Source organism: Symsagittifera roscoffensis, chromosome 3 (genome assembly GCF_963678635.1).
Source record: "Symsagittifera roscoffensis chromosome 3, txSymRosc1.1, whole genome shotgun sequence".
Lineage (NCBI taxonomy): Eukaryota > Metazoa > Xenacoelomorpha > Acoela > Convolutidae > Symsagittifera > Symsagittifera roscoffensis.
The window spans coordinates 4,697,367-4,711,541 of NC_087064.1; positions in this window are offsets into that span (position 1 = coordinate 4,697,367).

Here is a 14,175-nt window from a genome sequence, read left to right on the forward strand (position 1 = left end):
TGTCCCATTCGAAACAGAGAGAAGCGTATTCCCACGAACTGGATTATTGTGACTTGACTGGAGTATTATTCTAAACTGGACTAGAGTGAACCTTCGGTGGAAAGGTGGACAGCTTGAGTGTCCCAATGGTTCACGAGAAACTACAGTCTAGAGTACAAACTTGTTCTTGTTGTTAAAACTGACAAACATTAAACTCATTTTAGTTATATTATTTAATTCTCGAGTTAATTACCGACTGAAGTACTTCCCTTTCTTGAGCGTGCTACAATGTGAGTACTAATTTAAATTTCTAGAGTGTGTTTTATAATTGTTATGTTGAGGTAAGGCGAGTTTTAGGTTGATCCATCTGAAATGGATCAAAGTTCCACTGTCTAATAAAAAGTAACTTAACGGATTGTTCCGACCCGGTTTTTAACGGCGTTCATGTATTTTGGGTATCTAGAGACCTAAGTATGGGGACGTTCTTAATTCTAGAGTGGCGGGATATTTTAGTAGTAGCCTTTAAGCTGTAACGGGTCGTAGTCTCATGTCACAAACGAACCGAATTGGCTCCGACTGATTTGAGGTAGAAAAACACAAGAGATAGTGTCCCTGACTCTTGAGCCAATAGTTATAGGGCCTATTTTTCTTAAGCCTCATGTGTGACTGCAGTAGACGAATGTTACATAGTGTTTTTATGGCGCTCCTGGGTGTTTACGACATCAAGACTACGGAGTCGAACCTACTTGAGACAGCTTCGGGCTGAATGCCCATTCTAGAGTACCGGCGGTGCGGTTCGACATGAACGTGCAAACCTTCCGGTTGTACCGTGATAGCTTTTTAAGAAAACTCGAGAAAACTTCCTGGTACGCTCTCCGAACGAGGCTTAGCTAACCGAGTAAAGGGGGGCAACTAGGGGGACAAAAACACGAGCAAAAAGACAAAAAGCAAAACAAAAACAAAAAAAAAAGAATAGAAAAAGGAACAAAAACCATAAAACGAAAAAGACAGTGACTTTGACACCAGATTAGTTGGATCAAACCTTTATATTAATTAAATAGTATACCCATAATGTTTTACAAGTTCGATCGTTTCGATCAACCTAGTAATTTAACCCAGTAACATTAATAAAGAGCCCGAGTGTGGGGCGTTGTCAAGGGTTTTCAGATAGCTTGGAACTTAGCTGAACCAATAGGAGACTTGACTGGAAGAGGTGACCAGCCGAGTGGGAAAGTGGTTCAGGAGCACTTGAGCTGAACCAATAGGAGACTTGACTGGAAGAGGTGACCAGCCGAGTGGGAAAGTGGTTCAGGAGCACTTGAGCTGAACCAATAGGAGACTGGACTGGAAGAGGTGACCAGTCGAGTGGGCAAGTAGCCAAGAAGGATTTGGCAGTTCTCGAGTTCTCAAGTTGGGCAGAACGGGTATCGTTAAAATTCACATTACATTATAGGAAATAAGTGTAAAATTGGATAAACGATATCCCCCGGTTTTGAGAAACGTTTTTACTTGAGCAGGCCTGGAGACGGGTCTACGGTTTTCTCTTGAGAGGTTTAGCACCCGGCGCTTAAGGTAATTTTAGGTTTAAGAAGGGGGGCTAAAAAGGGGGGAGGTTAGAAGGGGGGCTGGTTAAGTTAGAGGTTGGCGGTTGTAAATTGTAAAAAGGGGGGAAATTAGAGTAACTAATTAGTCTACATCGTTGATTTAGTTACATTAGTCATTTACACGCGTTGGTCATAGGAAGCGGATATCCAAAATTGGAATTAGGTTAAGGTAGGTACCCTGGTCGGATCGGTAGGGGGGAACGGACATAGACAGTTTTTGTGATACCCCATAAGATCGCTAGCAGGGGGGAAGGAAACGCGTGGCAATTAGGTACCAGACATTTTTTCGATAGAAGGTAGACATTTGTCACCTTTGAATTTTAGGTGGGCTCATCTTTCCGTTTTTATTACTTTTTCTAGCTTGGATTTTTGTTGCATTTTGGTGAGGATTTGTGTTTAGTTTTTATACGAACAGGTGATCATAAGATACCTGCGCACAGGTTTTGGTCTCAAGTTGCTTGGAACATTGAAAGAGAGGTAATTAAAAAGAAATAAGAAAAAGGGGGGGGGGCAGCATTTGGCTTTTAAGAGAGGGTTTTTGGGAAAATTTTACTAGAGCTTGAGTGGTGGTACAAGGTACAGTGAATCAAGAAGTCCCCATAACGAAGAAGAAAGAGGTCCCACCGCTCAGACACTTGTCAACAGTCTTGGGACAGTGCCAAAGAAGTCCTGGGACAGTGTTGGACCAGAACAGTCTTGATACAGTCTTGGGACAGTGGTCTTGGGACAGTGGTCTTGGGACAGTGGTCTTGGGACAGTGGTCTTGGGACAGTGGTCGTGGGACAGTGGTCTTGGGACAGTGGTCTTGGGACAGGGGTCTTGGGACAGGGTCTTGGGACAGTGGTCTTGGGACAGTGGTCTTGGGACAAGGGTCTTGGGACAGGGTCTTGGGACAAGGGTCTTGGGACAGTGGTCTTGGGACAGTGGTCTTGGGACAAGGGTCTTGGGACAGGGTCTTGGAACAAGGGTCTTGGGACAGTGGTCTTGGGACAGTGGTCTTGGGACAAGGGTCTTGGGACAGGGTCTTGGGACAAGGGTCTTGGGACAGTGGTCTTGGGACAGTAGTCTTGGGACACTAGCCTTGGGATAGTAGTCTTGGGACAGTAGTCTTGGGACACTAGCCTTGGGACAGTAGTCTTGGGACACTAGCCTTGGGACACTAGCCTTGGGACACTAGTCTTGGGACACTAGCCTTGGGACAGTAGTCTTGGGACACTAGCCTTGGGACACTAGCCTTGGGACAGTAGTCTTGGGACACTAGCCTTGGGACAGTAGTCTTGGGACACTGGTCTTGGGACACTAGCCTTGGGACAGCAGTCTTGGGACACTGGTATTGGGTTACTAGCCTTGGGACAGTAGCCTTGGGATAGTACTCTCAGGACAAGGGTCTTGGAACACTGACGAAGTACTGGGACAATACCGAACAGTCTTGGGACAGTAGAAAGAAGCCTGGTACGGTACAAAGAAGAGTGGGGACGGTAACTGGAAGTCATAGGACAGTATAAAAATTGAAGTAAAATTACAACAAGTTGTTTTAAGACAGAATTAAGACAGAACAAGACTAATTGGAACCCGGTACGGTTGGGACCACAAATAAAGAAAGTTACTCGAAGATTTTAGAGAACTGGAACAAGGTTTTTATCACGTTGTATATTTTCTTTTAAGAATTTGTTTCCACAAAATTTTTTTATTCTTAGAATAGAATTGTGTATATAATAATATTGTAAATAAGAGCAATTGTAAATAGAAATAATGAGACGGAGTAGGGTACCGGTGCTTGAAAAAAGGTCAAGTGGATCAAACACGAAATATAACTCGTCGCTGCGTGGAACGACATCAAGGGGCCCAAGCAAAACAAAAAATAACTTTTCAGTTAGCATGGTCAGCACGAGGAGTGGCACCGAGAGCAAGATGCGAGAAGATGCGAGGGAAAAACAGGTGGAGCCTACAATCGAAATCGACCTAGAGACACCAGACCAGAGCGTAGATGAACTGGAGAAAAAGACGACGGAGTCAACTCCAATGCCCAATGCAGAAGAACCAAACCCGAAACCCATAGAGTTCTCACCAATAGACAATGTGGAAGATGCAATAAGCAACACTGAAGAAACGGTGAAAGAAGACTCTCAAGTAAAAAAGACATCTTTTACAGAAAGGTTGGCGATGATGGTCGGAATAAAAACGAAAGAAAACATGACTGAAGAACCAAAAGCTGAAAGAGCACGAACATTTGGGACAGTGAGCACGAAGACGACAGAAGCCAATCCAAGAGAGGAACAAAATAAAGCAGAAGCTACGGCCGAAGACAGACCGACGGCTGACCATGAAGAGGCTACTATTGAGCTAGGTGACTTGATGGCGAAACTGAATAAGATCGACAAAAAAACTGAAGCACAGCGAAGAGGACAGAGAAGTGATAAGAAAAGAATTAAGATACAACAAACACGATTATCTGGATAGTTATTTTAACCTGGCTAAGGCAACAGATGAGAGACTCAAGGAGATGTCAGATAAGGTAGAAACCACCAATGAAGAACCAGATAAGAACATCAAAAAAGATATGCAACAGTTGAAAAACCGATATGATGATGTCAACAGCCAATTAGGTAGCCTGGAAAAGAGAATGGACACAATGAGCAAGAATCAGGCCGAAAGTTCATGTGCAATACAGACGAAATTGGATGCAATCTTGAGAAATTCTACCTCACAAGAAAGACCGGCAGCGGATCGCACGCAAGGCACCAGAGTTGACTTTGTGGAACCACAAAGGGGCAAACGGCAATCGGCATCGTTGCCCTTAACCCGGGATACGGTGAGCATAGCACCAACAGCTGCTAAAACAATCATGAAGAATGGAACGTCAAGTACAACGACTTGCCCGGGGGACTCAACAGCTAACAGCAACGCAGGTCCGGATGCTATGACATGGGCAAGCACTTGGGAGATGATGAACAGGACTCTAGAGGCCTTCGCCACGAGGAACACTGACTCGAGCGATAGGAGGGACGGAAAATCAAGAAAAACTTTCAAGAAGCCAAAGGAATTCAAAGACGACTCCGATGGATGCATCGACACTTGGGTGGAAGTGATGAGATTACACCTAGAGCAAGATAACTTAAATGATGAAAGACAAGCATGCACAGCCATACTCAGCAATTTAGAAGGCACGGCATTAAAATGCGTGGTCGCAAAGAAAGAAGAAGAACGCGACACCGCGGACAAGATCTTCGAGATATTGCTGAATCGATTCGGGTCAGGCATGAAGGGTCACCAAGCGATGATGCGATTTGAAAAGAGAAGGCAGAGGGACGACGAGTCAATAGATCGGTTCCTAGATGATCTCGAGAGCTTGAGAAGAAGAAGTGACCCAGAGGAGTCGACAAACAGAAGAAACTTTAGCATTGCCTCGAAGTTCATTGATGGGGTAAAAAGTGACGACTTAAGGACAATGTTAGCAACATACTACACATTGTCGAAAGACAGCGCACCAACCCCAGAAGAAATGAGACAGAAATCAAGGGAATACATGCTGATGAAGCCCAAGAAATACTCATATTCAGAAAACAGGAACACACAGGGGGGAGGCCAACCCCAGAGGTCATCATGGTACAAACCAAGAGATGATATGGACAAGCGCAGATCATGCGCGAACTGCGGGTCAGCGGACCACCACGTGGCTGACTGCACAACATACAAACAAGGCATGAAGAGCCTAGGATACGCACCGGATGAGGATGACATGAGCCAGATGGAGGAACACGAGTACTATAGTGGCTTAATCATCAAGATAGGCGCAAGATGCTTCTTCTGTAACCAGGAGGGGCACTTCAGAATGGATTGTCCCTTGTTCTGGGAAGCGGTCAAGGACCAGAGTCACCCCAAACATAAGTTGGCATTAGCGGCAGTGCAGAATCAGCGGAATAGACAAAACGAGATTGAATCTAGGAACTTAGGAGCACCAAGCACGGAATTGCCGACGAAAACAGTGAAAGCTGTAACACATGTTAATGGTGCGATAGAGTCCGCGGCCAGGAACTCTCTAGAGATAAACTATGAGAAAGCGGCAACGGAAGCAATTGCCAAAGTGAAACAGGATCTGGCTGCGAAAGAAATAGAGCAACGACTGAAGCTGGAGATCGAAAGACAGAATTTCAATGAGGCATTAACCGGATCAAACCCAACACCAGAGGCTGTACCAGGCTCAACAAAGACCGGGAATTGTAACACTGTAAAAATTGTGATGGGAAAGCCATTCGGCATATCGAAAATCGGGGCCAGAATAATGTCGATAATCACAGTGGGCGGCCACGAGGTAACCAGAAACTTGAGCGAACCGAGCGACCAGAAAATAATGCACATTGACGTGTACGCAGATTACTTGAGTTGTATAAGCCCACAAACGACTTCTAGAGCGCTGAGAGCACTACTCACGAGAGGGGGCAGCAAGTCGGTCCGTGTTGACAACAGGTATACTGAAGCTTATGGTCCACACGAGGTGATGCTAAATATAGATGGAATAAACATCTATACCAAGACAATGATAACATGTGACGAAGACCTAATTGGGCAAATCTACGTAGGGAAAGAAGAGTTGAAAGTGAGATCGATTGGACACTGCGCTATGCTTGAAGAAGATGCGATGCACATCGGGACAGAGGCAGATGTGACAGGGCACGTGCTAGACATAAGTGGCAAAAAGACTCAACTACGTGGGCTACTTGATACGGGAGCAGTCTTGAGCGTCATACCAATCGAAACTTGAGAGCGGATGGGCTTTGATAAAGGTGATTTGATAGATTCGAGAATACGGCTGCCAGCAGCAAACAAAGGGGCCTTTCGGGTGCTGGGAAGGACGCCGATAATAGCCCTCAACTTGGGGGAACGTAACCTGTGGATGAGCTTTATCGTGGTAGAAAACCTAGATGAATCTGACCAATTCATTTTGGGCAGAGACTTCATCAGGAATTTCGACGTAACGATTGACCTAAATAACGCAATGTTCAGGATACGGAACCCGGATAGGAGGTACGCAATCAAACCGGTAAATTTAATAATGGCAAATGAAAACAAAGCACCGGTATTCTTGAGTAGGAGGGTGAGGCTAAAAGCTAATGAAGCGGCAATCGTAAGCTTGAGGATGAAAAATTACAATGAACTAAGTGACAACAAGCAAGTGTGTATAGTTCCGAATCCTAATAGTCAAAGTGCTGCTGTTTTAGGAAGATCATTCTCGATAACGAAGAGCGGCCTCTGCGTCAGTGTCTTGTTGAATACCCTTGATATACCGATCACGATACAGAGAGGGAGGAAACTGGGATATGCTTTACCGGTTAAAACTCGATATGAAACGATTGAGAACTCAAAACAAAATGAAGTTGTTGATTGTCCCAATCACAGGGACAAAATTTGTATCTTGAGACGATTGCAGAAAATAAAAGATTCTTCAGGTCTTATTAAATCACTTAAGTCAGAAACGGACGATGGGCTGTCGAGCTGTTCGAACTTTCCAGAGCGACCCACACTAGATGAAATGCAAACTGATAAACCGGTTCTGCCGGAGATTGAACATTTGAGGGGCAAACTGAAAGATGAACAGCTCGAAGCCATCAAGGACGTACTAGAGCGGAACGAGGAAGTTTTTTCGAGGCATAAGGCGGATATCGGGTGTTGTAATTTCGTTGAGCATGAAATAGAACTTGAGGAAAACGCGGTACCACACAGGGAGGGGGCGAGGCGCATGACCCACACACAAATCGGACGCGTGTAGAAAAGATGACATGATAGAACCATCCAAGTCACCGTGGGCGTGTGGAGTAGTGAGGGCCAAAAAGAAAGGCGACCAGTTGAGGTTTTGTTGTGACTTTCGATACCTGAACTCCGTCACGGTGAAGGATGCCTATCCCATACCTAGGATTGATGAGAGCCTCTCGAAGTTAGGTGATGCAAAATTTTTTACGACTCTTGATTTAGGCTCGTGAAGGAGACGCTCAAGGCAAAAGGCTATGATCTTAACCAGGTGGAAGCAGGAACTGCACAGATAGATGATGACTTAATGAGGTTGCTCGAGAAACTATCAGATGATAAGCCCGTGATCCAAGAGAAGGGTAAAGAGGAACCGGAAGTCACTATACTTCGGAGAAAAGAGACAGTGAACGATACTAACTCATCAAGAGGAAGCGTCACTGACAGCAAAGATGTCGTGCGGTCACTAGTTGACAAAATCCCCGAAGACATTCTGGAGCAGACCAAGGTTAGGAAAAAGAAAGCGACGTTCAAAGAAGATACTGAACACCTGGGACTAGGTCAAGAGTCCGGGGAGTGTTCCAGGTTCACGGAAGAAGGAACCGGAGAAGGAAAATTGTCCGGGGAGCGTGAAGGATGGGATGAAGACTCGGATGAGAGCAGCGAAAACCGAGACAGTCTGTGCATGATATTGGCGGAAGAGAAGACAAGGCACCACGACAGGGAGTTACAGACGGATCCATCTTCAGGAACATACAACATGGACATACAGGAGATGCGAGGTGGTGAGGAACTTGAGAAAATTGCGGTTGCAAGGAAACCATTCAGGGAACTATCATGCAACTCAAACATCAGAACGAATCTGGTGCCAGAAGATGATATGAAAATCGTGAAAAGGATGATATGCGTGAAACTGAGTGATGACATCCACAACCCTGGTGAGATGAATGGACAGATCATGGCGCTAAAGGAGCATGTCAAGGCGAGATATAGGCTGTCAGACCTAATAAGAGCCCAGAAGAATGACAAAATGACAAGTAACCTCTCCAAATGGATCCAGTCGGGGGTCAAGGAGAAGGGGGAACTTGAGGAAGACAGCTACAAGATCTTGAGCCAGTTCTACAAAGAAAAGAAAGACTTACTTTATCACACAGCTGATGGGGTGGTAGCGTGCAAGAGGAGAGATGAGGAAAAGATATTACACAAACACAACCTCATCATACTACCACAATTGTACCAGACGGAGGTGCTTTTCAGATCACACGACCAGATGGGCCACCAGGGGATAGACAAAGTACAACAAAGGATACTTCACAGGTTTGATTGGCCAGGAATGAGAAAAGCTTGCGAGAGATGGGTGAATGCCTGCCTGGCATGTCTCCAGGTAAAAGACCCAAGGAAGATGAATTTTCCCCTCAAGTCCGTTGAGAGCTCAGAGTTCAATGAAGTGGTGCAGATAGACCATCAAAAAATCTGCATGACAGAGTCGGGATATAACCAGATACTGGTTATAATAGATCACTTCACAAAGTTGGCGGAAGCGGTTCCGTGCCAGACAGCCTCGGCCGAAGAGACATGTGATCATCTGATAACGCATTGGATATCGCGGTATGGTTGTCCAATGACTTTTCAGTCGGACAACGGCAAAGCTTTCGTGGGGGACTTGACAAAAGAATTGATGAAGAGATCGCACATTGCTCAAGCACACTCGACGACCTATCATCCACAGACCAATGGGTTGGTAGAGAGACAGAACAGGACACTGGTCAACATGTTAAGGGTGTACTGCTCAAGATACATGACGGACTGGGACAAATATCTGCCACAGGTAGTAGGAGCCTACAACAGTACACAGCACTCAACGACGGACATCAGTCCTTTCATGATGTTGACGGGCAGGGAGAGAGCAATGCCTCTGACATTCTTTTACCCGGAATACGAAGGGAAAAGGACGTCACCTCAGGCATACGTGAAAGAAGCGATCAAAAGACAACAGGAGTTGAACGAGCTATGCAGGAGGAACACGGCGCAAGCGCAAATGAGGCAACGCAGGAAATATGACGAAAAATATTACGAGCAAAGCCATATGAAGTGGGCCAATACGTGTGGGTCTTCCAAAATGTCATACCGCCCAAGGGAACAAAGAAACTACTCAAGAAGTGGAGGGGACCATTCATGATAACGGAGGTTCATCAACAAGGACGGTTCTATCGCTTGAGTACTGGGCGAGCGGCACATTATGAAAATCTGAAGCCTCACGTCCCGTCCCCAGAGGATTGGTGCATACCGAAGGACATGGAGGGTCTTGAGTACCTGGTGGTAGAGCCAGCGTGTGAAGTGAATGAAAAAGGCACCAGAGAGAAAAATGATGGTAATGAGAACTTGAGTTTGGACGACAACGAAAAGATAGGAGGGGAGTCTGATGCAGGATCATTTGTAGAAGAAGACTGGAACGACCCGGAGCAAGATGAGGTGCCGACGTGGATGGAGCCGGATCGACCGAAACCACCGGAAACCAGGACTGGCAATCGTAAACGCACCGGCATGAGGTACAACAGGTACGGGGATGACTTCTTGATCGATAAGATACAGCCAGACAAATTGGGCGAGGAACTACTGAGCGCAGGCGAACTGGAAGCCGGAGAGGAATGGCAGGTCATTGACGATGGTGGACACTATCCGCAGGAAGACCACTCGACGCCGGAATTAGAGGCGGATCTCGAGCAGAGTGAGATAGAGAGGAGGGAGAACACGAACTTGAGGATACTAGAGTGGATGCGCGATGTCAAAGACGAGAGCCACGAAGGACAAAGCATTCAACAAGTCGATGTATCAGCGGCAAATTACACGAAGACAGAGGACCCTCTTTTCGGTTGGACGGCAACAGACAGGCCACTGGACATTCCTCAGGACAATTCAGACCCGACAACATCGACGGGGACGTCGATAAATATTTTTGTCCGGGGAGTGGGGGTAGGACTTACCCACACCGAAAATTTGATGATAAAGAAGCTCAAGGAAGTGAGAGAAACAAGCGAATTGGAACTGGAAGAAGAAGAGCCGGAGCCTACCATAGGTCGGAATTTCAAAACGAAATTTGAAATACCCAATGAGTACTCGGAGAACATCATGATAACGGATAGTGACTTCATCCTGTCAAACAGGACTAGCGCGATCTGCATCACGGCGGACATGAGTTTCAAATCAAGATTGGAAGCTGACTTCAGAAGAGAGTACCAGAACGTGGAGTTTCTGTTCAGACAGAGACCAGGACTAGGAGGGATGGCAGCGCTTCCACCATCAGTAGCACAAGTCCCGGGCAAATATCTGTGCTTCCTAGTGACGAGGGTCAATGACAGGAACACAATTGATCCCGAACACGTGATGTTGGCACTAACAAGACTACGAGACTTCATGATTGAAAGAGGAATAACGGAGGTCTCAATGCCGGTGTATGACCCAAACAGGGGCAAACTGAGTTCGAGGGAATTGTACGCTATCCTACATGTAGTCTTTGCGGAAACTGAGATAATGGTGTATCTGCACAAAAAATACTACTTGAGCATCGCCTGAGTTGGGGACACGGGGGTCTCGAGTTGGGTGTGAGGGAGGAGTCTTGAGTTAGGTACTGGGGTGAGGCACAGGTAAAGGGATCTTAGGACGTGATTGGCATGACAATTAAATTTTAAAAAGAATTAACGGTGCTAAAACATAAAATGAATCCATAAAATGAATCCATAAAACATAAAATAAAATTAAGGAAATTCCAATTGAATCGTTTTAAATAGAATGAAAATGATAAGATTTTAACCATACTGGAAAAAGAGGGGGGGGGGGTTTCTAGGTTAGGAACATGACTTGTTAAGTTTTAATATGGTTTCTGTTTTCAGATCAAGTTTGAAAAACAAAGTTGAAAATCCAACTATACTCAAGCGAGAAACAGAAAGGGAAATCTTAATTGAACTCGCGATAATCGACACCTACAGCAAGTGTTTGCAAGGGAACATTTCTAGAGAATTCTTGAGTTGGGTAATACTTGAGTCGGTAAGGTAATTCTTGAGCTGGCTAACATATACCTGTATACATCCCGAAGTCACAAAGAATGGCAGACAGATTCTGGAAATCCATGCCGGCGGCCCTGAAGAAGCCTACTCTTGATGAGCTGTACAGACGCCTGAGGGACCTGGACTACACCCAGATAGACGAGAGAATGGCGGTAATGCTGAATGCCATCCTCCAGTTGGAAGACCAGGGTGAATGCAGGGAGTCTGCGACGGAGGCTGTCTTGATGATCGGCTACACCACCGAGGGTATATCAAACCAAGAACAGACCAGATGGTCGTCTTGGAATGTGGATGGAGGAGTAAGGGGCTTTGACTTGGCAAGGAATCCTGGCCTGAGTAACAAAACCGAATATGGCGCAGGGGAATTCCCACTACCAACTAGGCCAACAGCAAGATCTACAGGCCAAAGCTCGAGTAAGGTGCTATCGATGACGCGAGCACAACAGACGACCGAGGCATACCCGGATCTTGGTGTTCTAAAGAAAGAGCTCGAGAAGACGCAGAAGGAAAGGAACAAGGCGAACCTCGATCGGGATCAGGCAAAGCTGGATCGGGAGAAGGTTCAGCTGGAAAGGGACCAGGCGGTCAACGAGCGAGATCAGACTCTGAGGTTGCTTGAGATGCTAAAGGCTGAACATCAGCAGGAGCTAAGGGTGCGGGAGAATGCCGCGAATTGTGAACAACTGAAGTCGGAGTTGGAGAGAATAGAACAACGACAACGCGAACTTGACGCACAGAAGGGAGCCAGGCCGAAGGAGCGTGTGGTTACCAGCTCGAGACCAGAGTCACGCATGGAGGTGGATGAAGTCCCCAGAGCAAGAGCACGGTTCAACCTTGACCGTGAGGCCCGGGAACACATGAGTGAAGGGTTGGAAGTCTGGATACCGAATGACGCAACGTCTTCCTTGCGTAGCCTAGAGACGCAACCCGTACGCCCGCTGATGGATGTGGTGCTGCCGGGATATACCCCAACCTCGACCTCGAGTGACAGTTAGGTGAGCGGCGGCTCATCGCGTCTGAAAGAGCTGGGCGAGAAATTACGGCAGAAAAGTCGTGAAAGTTCGGCAAGACCGGAGCTTCCCACGACTTGGAGGGAACAGCCGGTCAGGAGCGTCGTGATCTCGAGTTATAAGAAAAATACAGAGAAGAGGTACCACAGGCACAATCGGCTGGATTGGAGTGCGGAACAGAAAGCCAGGAAGGATGCTTTCATGATGCAGCCTGGGTGGAGTATCTTGCGCCACCCCGCGTGCCAGAAGGTGCGGTCCACCTGATCATATGGGACAGCCTGGTGCGGGTGTTGACCCGGATCCGGTCGCACTGGCAGACAGGAATCTTGAGTTTCGCTGGAGCGGCCACGCCACAGATGTTGGCGACGCTTGAGATGCTAGGGATGACTAAAGTGTACACGGTGACTTTGATGATCGGGACTAACGATGTATCAAGGGGAGAAGCGAGGAAAATAACGAGGCTGCACGACAAGATGAGTTGCCTTCTTGAGGAGCTGAGGATCCAGATGGACCCCATCCTGTTGACGGTATGTACCATCCCCTACAACATGATGTTTGACCAGCACGCCTTGGAGATGAACGAGAAGGTGCGGAACCTAAACAAGGTGATCCGAGATATCCACCGGAAAAGTGTGCTCCCTGTCAGACTGTTGGACGTGGCGGAGCGCATGGAGAAAAAGGGATTCCCTGAAGACACGTCCAATGATGGAATCCATTTCGATAGACCAAGGGGAGCGGAGTGGCTGAACGACGTCTTCCAAGAACACATAAACACGCTAGAGGCGGACCTGCTAGAGACAGCCCAATTCACATTAGGAACACCCCCGAACCCACCATTCCTTGCCTCAAGGGCCTTGTCTGGTCGCTTGGGAACGAGAGTTGACACTAGAGACAGTTCGAGGAGCAACCAGACCAGATTGCAGAGTGTCACGCCAATGGAGTCTGAGGAGGTGACGTCATCAACACCTCCAGGCTCGGCGATATCCTCAGTGGTAGTGGCAGAGAACAAGCGGGAAAAGAGATCTATGGAGACCGCTCGCTTGAGATATCCTGAGAAGGTGAAAGAACTGGACCTAGAGGGTTTGGAATGCAGGCTAGAATTGGCGGAGACCCTGGGGATTGAACGAGTGTCGCACGAGGATTTAAACAGACATCATTGCGTGGACTGGTTGAAAGCTCATGAGGCACACTTCTCGAGAACGAAATTGATGGAGACCGCAGATCTGACCGGAATTCCCATAAAAGAGATCATGGGACCCATTAACTACAGACCTCTCAAGCTGTTGGGGAGTCCTGGACTCATAGTAGAACCCCCCAAACACCGAACAAGCATCGCCAGGATCAGATTGGCGACCCCGGCACAGTTGAAAGTGGTGGACAAGCTACTCAATCCGGGGGGAATGGAATTGCCAGATGCCGCTTACGAAGGCTCGAAGTTGGCGGAAGATCCCAGGTACGGGAAGCCCTGTGGCAGCACCCAGCTGGCCAAAACCCTGGCAGTTTATGATAGAGCAGATCCAGCCGCTGCGAGAGTAGTCATTGTGGCGGGGTCGGACTTCGAAGGAACGTCTCCTAAGTTGTTCTGGCCGGAGACTCTGATATACTCTTTGCCAGGAGCTGAATTAAAGCAGATGTTAACTTTGGTGGTGGCAATAAAGTCGGAGATGCCCTGTGAGCCTGAGTTACTATTGTTTGCAGGAATGAATGATCACCTGCACGCGATGGGACTTCTTGAGCAGCTAAAGGGCAATGAAATTCCGACATCGAGGAAGATAT